This window comes from Anoplolepis gracilipes, chromosome 8, assembly GCF_047496725.1.
Source record: "Anoplolepis gracilipes chromosome 8, ASM4749672v1, whole genome shotgun sequence".
NCBI classification, from domain to species: domain Eukaryota; kingdom Metazoa; phylum Arthropoda; class Insecta; order Hymenoptera; family Formicidae; genus Anoplolepis; species Anoplolepis gracilipes.
The window spans coordinates 11,660,001-11,669,560 of record NC_132977.1 but is presented as its reverse complement, the minus strand read 5'-3'; positions in this window follow the sequence as shown (position 1 = coordinate 11,669,560).

Below are 9,560 nucleotides of genomic sequence, written 5' to 3'. Positions count from 1 at the left end.
ATACAAATCGCGTGCTCCAACGACACACGCCACTCGTTCTCGTGTCCCGCAATCTCTCTCTCTCTCTCTCTCTCTCTCGAGATACCTGAAAGGTCGTCGATGTGGAAGACCCGAATCGCCCCGGGCGTTATAAAGAGAGCGCCCGCTAACGAGATATTTCGCTGCTCGTGTGTACGTGTGTGTGTGTGTCTGTGTGTGTGTGTGTGTGTGTGTGTGTGTGTGTGTGTGTGTGTGTGTGTGTACCTCAATCGGGGCTACGCAAATATTTTGATTTCGAACCGGCGCGACGCGACGGTCCGAGGTTGGTCGGAAATTTCTGCACGTCGGGTTGGACGATTTGGTGGCGTGTTTTCGTTCTTCGTCGACGACCAAGGGCCAAATATCAACGTGCCCTTTTCCAATTACAGTTACCTTTTCGAGTTGTTGAACACATGGCGTATCGAAATTTCCTATCGCGCGACATTGATTTTGATTCTGACCTTTCGCAATTATCCTTTATCCATTTCAGGCCGATTTATATATTTTATACAAGATGTGTGTGTGTGTGTGTGTGTGTGTATGTGTAATACAGTATCATATAGTTATTATAATATAATGTAGAAATTTATTATAATAGTTGTAATAAATTTTTCACACTTTATCTGAATTTCGTGTAATATCCGTAAATATCGTTTTCAAAGAGGACAGAGTAATTACTAATATTTTACATGCTCGTTGATATAAATATATACGCCCAATTGTATTCTCTACACTGACAAGGTGCAATGCGATTCTACGCGGAATCGAACCAGAAGCGAATCGAAACCCGATTGTGCAGCTGATTGTCGTTACATTGCTGTATAAGTCGCTTAACTCGCATCCACAGGTAGTTGATTTCGTTGTCCGGATTTTGCTGGCTTCACGATCGTGTTGCATTGCACTCCCATGTTTGAATGCAAGAATGGTAAAGAGGAGAGAGGAGAGAGAGAGAGAGAGAGAGAGAGAGAGGACTTTGAGTTTTGGCTCGCGAGCTGCCAAGCGTATTTTATTCCGGAGAGTGCTTTGTAAACTTTCGCGCAGTTGCAATCACATTTTTATGCACGGCGAATTTTCTTTTTTAGATGTAAACCATTAAAGGGGGGAAAAAACGAAAATTTGTATTAACACACGAATTAATGTATTAAAACACGAATCCGATCCAAATGATTTTTTTTCTCCAAATCAGGGAGACAGAGAGATTGAAATTTCTTTTATTTATGAAATTTATATATTTAATTTAAACTCTCTCTCTCTCTCTCTCTCTCTCGAGTAGCGAAAATATTATAACATATATAGTCTCTCTCTCTCTCTCTCTCTCTCTCTAATTATTAATTACACTCGACGATTATTTAATCGAATCATTTACAGCTAAACTCAAACCACTTTCGGGAGAAGCCTTGGAGCGTTCAAGGTTTCGGCTGCTGAGTAAACCGAACTTTAGATATAACTATGCGAAAGATCGATCGGTCGTGTGCTCGTCGCTCGTATGCGCGTTGTGTAACAGGCGCCCTTGCACGGTTCGCGTGATTTCAATCGTGAAACGCTTTGACGTGCATCCCGAGATGCAGCGAGGAAAGGATAAAAAAGCCCGATGCTTTATCCGGCCGCGCATACAGTTGGGCGATTGACTCTATTTTGACGTTATTTCCCGCTTTTCTTCCCGTCGCTTTTCACTCGGCATAAACGAGAAGAACAATAATAAATGGGCCGAAAACTCTGGCGCACAGCGACCCTCTGACGGTTCGAGGTCGCGATTTACAGCCATCTCGCTTCGGCGACAGATTGGACGGGTTATTTAAGCGTCTTAAGTGTTTCTTGCAGCCTTGGATTACTTTGGACATTGTACTAGACGATAGAATTATCGACAAAAACCCACTACTTGTGGTATCGCCAACATTACATGAGTAATTTGATTTAATTACACGTGCAATTTCATATTTTCAATTACGTGAAATAATTATATATATATATATATATATATATATATATATATATATATATATATATATATATATCTTTTACATTGCGCGATATATAGTAAGCACGATATTTTTATTTGACGTATTAATACATTTTAATTGTACAGGTTTTTTTTTTATTTTTAATGTGCTGTAACTTTTGCAATCAACTTTTCATGAACAAGTTTACGCAGGGTGTCCCATTTTAATTCCTCCAGTCGAATATCTCGAAAACCAAGTCTGGGAGAGAAAAATGTTTCAGGCAAAAATCGTATGGTTTCGAGGGGGCCATAAGACGGTACCATTGGTCTGACCTTGAAGAGTCATTTGAAGGTCACCTCAATTTTTTTAAATGGCACCCCCTATTTTTTGTTACATATTCTTGTAGCTGACTTCGAGAGCTTTCCAAAACACTATGATAAAATGTTTTTTCATTAAACACTTTTCGAGTTATAAGGCTTCAAAGTTGCAATATTTTGACATAAAATACAAGATATCTCTCTTGCAAATTCAGATTTTTTTTCTCAAAGATAACTGTGTGTTTTCTTTAACACCAATTGATTTGTCTCATTATTCTAAAAGTATCAGGGTAAGATAATCGAAAAATGAATATTTTACGAGATATCTTGTATTTTATGTCAAAATATTGCAACTTTAAAGCCTTATAACTCGAAAAGTGTTTAATAAAAAAACATTTTATCATAGTGTTTTGGAAAGCTCTCAAGATAAGCTACAACAATATGCAAAAATATATAGGGTATTCCATTTAAGAAATTCAAAATGAGCTTCACGTCACCTTCATGTGACTTTTCAAGGTCAAACTAATGGCACCATCTTATGTCCCCCTAGAAACCATACAACTTTTGTCTGAAACATTTTTTCGAATTTTCCATATTTTTCGAGATATTTCACTGGGAGAATTAAAATGGGACACCCTGTATATATATATATATATATATATATATATATATATATATATATATATATAAAGAGAGAGAGAGAGAGATAGAGAGAAGTATTAATGTGTCAGTAAATTATCTTTTTTTTTTTTAAATAAAAGCACAATAGAATGGCAATAGTTTTTGAATAATAAAGCGAATGAAAATACTTGGAAGCTAGGGATCTTCGAAAGACAATATTTCCTCTCCAGAGTATTACATTGAATATGACGTTTCTCTTCTGGAAAATCTTGAGAGGACAAACCTTTCGTTTCTCTCTCTCTCTCTCTCTCTCTCTCTCTCTCTCTCTCTTTCTTTTTTTGCTTCATTATGCATTATTTATCTTACTGAGTTTGCCACTGCATTGCGTCATCTCGTAATCTACTTATCTATAAAAATGGAACGCGGGTCCTTCCGCATCGTGAAAAGTGCGACTGTTGAAGTATTAACTTGTCGTTGTTATTCTGAGAACAAGTCGTTCTCGAAACTCGTATTCGTATACACGAACAGTGAGTAACGTCCATCGGTAGGGTCGATACCGTGATAATGTCTGGAATTATTGATCGGCATACATTAATGGCTTCTTCTCGCATCATGAAAATCAAGGATAACGAGGGAGGGGGAGGGGGGGAGTTCAGGATACGTAAACTTTTGTGCGAGAATTATACTATAGTACAAACTTAAAAGAGCAACAAAGAAATAACAATAAAGAAAACAGAAAAATATGTATACGTGAATTATTACGAGTTGAATTACATCGCAAAAATATTATTAATGCTGAAATAAATGTTTGTTTTAAAATAGAACGCGTTTATTTTAATTAAAAATATTATTTAATCAATTTATAAGATTAATAAAACCAAGAACCGATTTTTCAAATGTTTTGGGCGATAAAAATTATTTAAAAACTTTTATTTTTCTTCTCTACATTTCTCTCTCTCTCTCTCTCTCTCTCTCTCTCTCTCTCTCTCTCTCTTCCTTTCTCTCTAAGTAATTTATGAATTATAGAAATATTTCGTCAAACACTTGACTAATTTGTTTTGTCGAATCCGACTAATGAACAAGATAATGTCACAAACGAGAAACTATTCTGCTATATTCAATGTGTAATATTTTATGTACATAGGTATATATTTTTTAATGGATTATCAGCGTTGTGCCACTTTTACGTCTTGTAAACAAGATATTTAAAAAATATATGATATTTTTTAAATATCTTGATTATCGCAACGATTAATACAAGCTTCTCGATTCTCATTCGTGTTATACACTTAGTCTCTTTCTCTTTCTGTCTTACGCATCTACAAAATGACTATGAAAAATGATAAATCAAAATTATCTAATAAAAATATTTACTTACTTAATATTTATCTAATGTTGCTGTCCTCTAGTGTCTTCTAGTACTCTAATTTGAAATGTCAGACATGTCAGGGGAGTCTTACCAGGATTGAAAGAACGACTTTGTCGCGATATGTTGACGTCACCCCATATGTATATCCCACCCTTCCGTGTATATAAGCGCACTGCCGACTTTTACAGGCGTTTTAAAACAATACGTGCATGTGTCTTTAGCACTTTATATCGCGCGATATATTCGACGGATTTACGATTTACGAACTTGGAAGGAATTGCAACAGAGATGGCCCTCTTACGCGCTTTCATTTCGTCTCGTGATGTTTTTAAAGTCAACTTGTACGTATAGGTTTGCTTGTAATTCGGACTGTGGAGAATGACGTCGAAGATGATGGTATGAAAACCCGCCTAATATGATGTAGCTATCAGTATTGTCGTTATCGGTATCTAAAAACACTATCTATCGAATTTACTAGAATTAAATATTTAAAACTGCAATATAAGAATAATGTGTTATAATATGAAATTAATTAAAGCGCGCAATAAGATTTGAATATATATTTAGCGCCTTGCTATTCGATTATATTTAAAAAATATAATTTTTCTAACAATTTCTGTTAAAATGAAATAAAACTATTAAGATTCGAAATTTCGAGGTGGAAAAGTTTTATATAAAAATTCTGCATTTCTGGCAACGTCGCCTCGGCTATCCCTCTTTCAAGCACCCTTCTGCAATTCTAGGGTGAATCATTCCCCTCTTTGAGCTCTGACGATAATGCGACTCCCCGTGCACTTTGTACCGTCGAAGGAGGTCAGGTCTTTGTGTCGGATGATATAAATTTATGCGTAAGGAGAAGAGGGCCGGACCGTGAGATATTGCGATAACGGAGAAAAATATCGTGCGATGACGATGGAGAGGTAAGCGATCGGACCGAGTTGGAAGGGCGGGCAGGGAGACATGTGAAATGTTAGAGTATCGTATGTGAATATTGTATATTATTGCGACAATTTTATCTCGAATACGAATTGCCCGTGTCCATCGAGCAACATGGCGCGAATGAAATTTTTCGCGTACGAATGAGGGAGATATTAATTGAAAGACGCAAGAATATATAAGAAAGAAATCGATAATTTATAAGGCTTTGCTCAAACACAATATAGAGGTATTATAATTATATAAATCCTTATTATTAAAATTACATTTGTACCACTTTCAAAATATGACTCTTACAAAGATAAGGAAAATATAGTAGATGATAGATGTAAATGTTTGAACTTTTATGTGGATGTAAGAATGCTGGGAGAATCGTATATATTTCCATGCTTCTGACGTCATAATCCGAGATAGCTGACGTAGATATCAAGAACCTTTAAAGACTCGTTGTTATATAAATTTGCAAGATATCGATTTTGATATATTTGCAAAAGCGTCATTGTGCTATGGTTTCTCAAAAAAAGAAAAAAATAAAAGTGGATTATATTCTATGCATATTTCTTATGCCAGCTTCTTTCACGCAACAATTTAGTTACTTTCTCTATCAACGAGATGCTAATTTTCGCCAACCCCGACATGAATATTTTAGGAAAGTTATTAACTCGAGCGAATTTAATTCCTAATGCCGTTAATTTACCGTAATATCTCCAGCGACTTACCACTATAATTCGCGAATGGGTTGCATAATCGTGGCCGAGTTTTATAACACGGTAAAGCCAAGGATATATTTTCATATCTTTCTCATTTGGCGTAAAAAAAAGGGCGAACAAATAATTACATTCAATATTACGCAGTTTATTATTTCTTAAAAAAATTGTTATTTTCTTGCCGGTCGAAAATGATGCATATATATATATATATATATATTTGTTGGCATGTAAATTTTTATACAATTATAATATTATCTTCTAGTAAAACATAAAAATTATTTAATATTGTTTAATATTTTTCAAAACACATGAGAAAAATCTCTGTAATTTTCTCTCTCTCTCTCTCTTTTTTTTTTTTTTTTTTTTTTTTTACTTTACATGTATTTATATTAGGATAGATTTTTCTCCTAAATATATCAAGACGAAATAAAGAAAAGACTAAAAGAGACGCATTTAGGAAACTAAAGGAACTAGAGACACATTAAAGGGAAAAAGATTAATTCGAAGCAGTATTCTCGATTCGCCGACCGACCGGTCATCATTGTGCCCGTTATTATCGTATTTTAAACGAAGTTTCAAATTTTACGGTTCAACTTTAAAGTCCCAAGTTTCCACAGTGAGCCATTATCTAACGTAATTTACAGTTCCGGGATAAATCATCTCTGTGATACGGCGCTACTTACTGAGAAGACGTCTTGGGGAAAAAAGCGATGAGCAGAAAAAAGAAGCGAGAAACGTCAGAAAAAGAATGGAATTGTAAGTCTCGCAAACGTCGTGTTATTAACGTCATTTATAACTCATTTCATTAATTGCTTTTCCTGTTAACGTTCATACGTCACTTATATGTGTTTATCCTCCTCGGGGTGAAAAATAAAGGGAACTGCAGTTTAATAACATTGGACGTAATTTAGATTGATATATCTAGCTCACTTAAAACTCGTTTGGGTATGTCGAGATATAATGGATCAAGTTAATAATTACATTATAGAGGAATAAATGCATCGTTACTGTTACGAGGATTCACTGAAGGGCCATTTTTAATCTTTATCTAAAACTTTTGTTCAGCAAATGGAGGTAAATCCGACATCAAATAGAACGATTAATCGATCTTAATATTCTTTTCTTTTTCCTCTTTTTTTTTTTTTTTTTTTTTTCCACGTCCACAGAGAGCCATTGAAATAAAAGGATCCTGAGAAAAGCAACGTGGCCTTGTCGCGGGGAGACGAAATCCATATCACCCACGTGGTACGTGACACATTCGACTTTTACCCCTTACGTTTCATGTTGTTTCCAGAGATAACACTTACACAGATGAGAATGAAAGGGGCGCGCGCGCGCGCGCGCGAAACGACGTAATATATATATTTATATACGCGTTGTTTCGCTCGGCACGACGACCCGAAAAATCACCCCTCGCTTAATGGAACTCCCCTTTAACAAAATGGCGAGCACTCGAGCAAAATTGGAATGTATCGTACGTTATTGTTCCTCGCGCGATCTCCCGAGTACGTTGAGGCTTATTTCGCATGTTGTACCCCTCGCAGGACCGACTTTAAACGAGGTCGTGCCCCTGATTTGCTTGGATTTTTCTTTATGCGCGCACGATATTTTATTAAATAATACATGGATGATATATAATTTTACATTAAATAATATTTCATTATCACGTGTGAATCGATATATTAGTTTGTTAAATTGCGAGAGGAAATGAACCGTAAAAACTATATATTTCTGTCATATTCTTATATTTGAAAATATAAGAATATAACAGAAAATGTGGAATATTTCTCTGTAAGAGAGATTCGAAATACACGCATCGTTACAAACGTCTCTCAGCGCAACGGAAATTAAATTTGTGCCACATGTGCCTGTGTGTTTTGCTGTTGCGTGAAAAATTTGCAGGAATTTAAAAATTCTCTCTCCAACGGCGACGATTTTTTTCCGCGGGGAAGAAAAATCTTCCCGATCGCGCTTTTCAATTGTGCCGTCGCCTCCCGTGCTTTACGGGCCTGCGGCTAAATTCGGCAATGGCCGGCCGTTTCGTTATTATTCGTTTCTCTCGCTCTCCATTCGACTCGAGCACATCGCTTCGCCGACCATCATCCGTTGCTCGGCAACCTCTGACTCGCGACGTGTCGTTATATGATGGCGGCGGGGGTGGATAACCGGCGTGGTGTTCAGTCTCTCTCTCTCTCTCCTTTCCTCCTTTATTCTCTCGATTTTTTTTCTTTCTTGCTCTTTTTCTATATCCCGACTGTTAAAACTGCTCAAGTGGCACTCGTAGACCAAACGGTCATTATGTCAAATGTTAGTTATACCTTGACCACGCCGTTAGACACCCCGCGAACGAGCCAGCACAAACCGGTGGGGTGTATATAGGGTGAACCACGGTAACCACCTTCAACGAGTAGCGCTGTTGGCACCCATCGACTTGACGCAACTGTTACGGGATTACACTCGTACGTGTTGGAGACATGACTTTTGATCGGAGGATGTAATCAATGAAATGAAGCGAGATTAATGGAAGATAAATTATCTATTTTTTTTTTTTATTCCAACAGCTTGAAAAACGAATTATATTATACGCCAAAGTACATTTACAAATTAATGGTTTGAATCGTTTGATCAAATATTCTGATATTATACTTACTTGTAAATAAAAAATTGCTACTAAAAAAACGATTATTGCTTGTAATGAAATTTTTTAAATTGAATTAACAATAGGAAAAATTTACACGTTTAATATGTGTACTGGATAAAACCGTATCTAATTTCATATTTTTTTTATTCGTGCTTTTAAAATTTTGATATTCGTCAGCTGTAATAATGTAGATTAAGATGCAATTCGTCAAGGATCTGTATTCATTAATTATTCGGGGCTCCGTCATAATCTCTCGCGCAATCTCGTGTTACGAGTTGATTAGCTACGTCTCTGTAAATTTCATGCGAACCCGTTGGAAATTTATTACTTCTTAGCGGCACGCATGTGCGAGATAGAAAATGAGAGATCGGATTGAAATATTACCGATATCGGCAAATAGCTTCTGGAACAAAAAAAAAAAAAAAAGTCTTATTAAAAAATATTATAGGAAAAAAGGGAGAAAAAATTTCACTTACTAAAAATAACTGACATGAATACATTACTTTACACACAAAAAATATCGATATATCGGGACACGATGTAGGAGAAATTACATATTTATTTAATCGTAACAGTTACAAACTGTAATTACAGCATTTTGTCATCTGAATAAAATTGTGCCATCTTTTGTGTAATTGAAAGTTTCTTCAGCCCTCGTATAAAAAAATCTGGAAAAATCTCTCCCTTGTTGTAATTAAACTTTTCTTTTTCCTTACAAGCCAGCATAATAAAAAAATTCAAGTTTTAATCCCAAAACCAACATTTCTTATCTTTCAATATTTATTTCGGCAAATATGCTACGCCCTGTTTCATAATTCGATCTTTTTTCGAATTCTCGAAAAATTACAATTTTAACAAAGGCTGTTTTTGTAAAGAACGCTTCAATTGTAAGTAGTAAAAGGTTAATAAAAAGTAAACAGTGGCCGGGCAGAGCGAAAGAAAGAATCGATATTTGTTAGCTTTTATATGGAACACACGTGTAGTCAATTCCGTTTTACGTTTCGAGCT